This window comes from Gorilla gorilla, chromosome 11 (genome assembly GCF_029281585.2).
Source record: "Gorilla gorilla gorilla isolate KB3781 chromosome 11, NHGRI_mGorGor1-v2.1_pri, whole genome shotgun sequence".
Classification (NCBI taxonomy): domain Eukaryota; kingdom Metazoa; phylum Chordata; class Mammalia; order Primates; family Hominidae; genus Gorilla; species Gorilla gorilla.
The window spans coordinates 96,129,651-96,131,536 of record NC_073235.2 but is presented as its reverse complement, the minus strand read 5'-3'; the positions used below and the strand labels follow the sequence as shown (position 1 = coordinate 96,131,536).

Here is a 1,886-nt window from a genome sequence, read left to right as displayed (position 1 = left end):
AAGACATCTTTGCTCAAATGTCCTGAAGCATTTCCCCAGTGTTTTCTTCTGGTAGTTTTATAGTTTCCAGTCTTAGATTTAAGTCTTTAATTTATTTTTATTTAATTTTTATGTAGCAAGAAATGGGGGTTTAATTTTATTCTTCTGCATATGGATATCCTGTTTTTACAATACCATTTATTGAAGAGATGTATGTTACCACAATGTATATTTTTGTCAACTTTGTCTAAAACAGGTTGACTGTAAATGCATGGATTTATTTCTGGGTTCTCTATTCTGTTTTTCCTTTACTTGTAATCAAGGATATTTTCATTATTCTCACTACATAAGTGTTGTTGATTTTGAATTTTAACTATCCCATACTTGAAAACTCATGTATGAGTTACTATTTTCAAATGTCTCCTACTTTCAAAGTCATCTTTTTATTATTTTCATCGCTAGAATGATTTATGAATGTATGGTCTTATACCTAGATTATTGCAATATTCTCTGCTGTGTTTTCCCAGTCTCCTATGTATCCACATTAATATTTTGACCCAATTGCCACTGAAATAATTACTATAAATTACCATTATGGACACAACCCTGTTCAAAAATATTTGATTGTCTCCTCAAATGAAAGAACATGGTTTGGGCATCTTAGCTGGTACAGGCAATCATGGATCATGCAATACAGTTTGTTGAGCCAAGTTGGCAGTTTGTAAAGCACTCAGTTCAGCTGGTTAAAGATGCTCCAAACCTGATAGAAAAGAATTTCAGAAGATTGCCATGGCAACAGCAATAAGATTTGCTGTAATGGGATTCATTGGATTTTCTGTGTAATTGGTTCATATTCCTATTAATAACATAATTGCTGGTAGCTGAATATGTTTTGGAGGAGTGTTTTCCATTATAGGGATGGGTGAACAAGTGAGGGTTTGAGAAGCTCATGGAGTGAAAATTTGCTGAATATTTTGTGGTTTCTTCCTTTTTATTTCTTCCAAGATGTTTTCTATTTCTAAATTAAAATAACATGAAAAGAAAAAGGAAAGAAGACAAAGAACATTGTTTAAACACTTAGAACAACATTTAAAGATTTTCATATCAGAATTTGTGGAGGCTGTACAATGCAAAATTACATTTTCAGTAATAAAAGTCATTGTGTAAGAGGAGGATCTACTATCAGGCAAGGCTGAAACGAAGGAACCTTTGGCAGTATAAATTGTTGGGATGCTGAATTTGTTATTTATCCCATATTTGTTTTGTCTTGTGTCACACTATTTTCACACTTTGACTTTCCTTTCATTAAGGATGGTTTTATAAAGAAGAAATCACCAATCATTTGAAGGCACTGGCTCTTGTTATCTTTTGAGAATTGTTTAAAATTATCGAAAACTGTTTGTTGGCTGCCCAGGATGATAGAGGAAGAGACATGCTATTAATTTGAGGGCTATAGTTTAAAAGAAGAGAGGGATTTCTTGGAGTTTAGAAGCCCAGGATTGGTGAATATATGAGGAAGCACACTGTATTGGTCTGGCTTCTCTAAGTAGACAGAGCTAATAGGATATGTGTATATATGAAGGGGAATTTATTAGGAGAATTGACTCAAAAGATCACAAGGTGAAGTCCCACAATAGGCCGTCTGCAAGCTGAGGAGGAAGGAACCCAGTCCAAGCCCCAAAACTGAAAAAGTAGGGAAGTCAAAAGTGCCCCCTTCAGTCTGTGACCAAAGGCTCAAGAGGCCATGACAAATCCCTTGTATAAGGCCAAGAGTCCAAAAGCTGAAGAACTTGGAGTTCTTATGTTTGGGGCAAGAAGCACCAGCATGGGAGAAAGATGAAGGCTGGAAGATTCACCAAGTCAAGTCCTTCCATGTTCTTCTGCCTGCTTTATTCTAGCCATGCTGG

At 35.4% G+C, this 1,886-nt stretch overlaps 1 pseudogene; it reads left to right on the top strand.

Moving 5' to 3' along the window:
* Positions 1-658: 658 nt before the first annotated feature.
* LOC109025916 (protein transport protein Sec61 subunit gamma-like) lies at positions 659-864 on the top strand (annotated as a pseudogene).
* Positions 865-1,886: the final 1,022 nt, after the last annotated feature.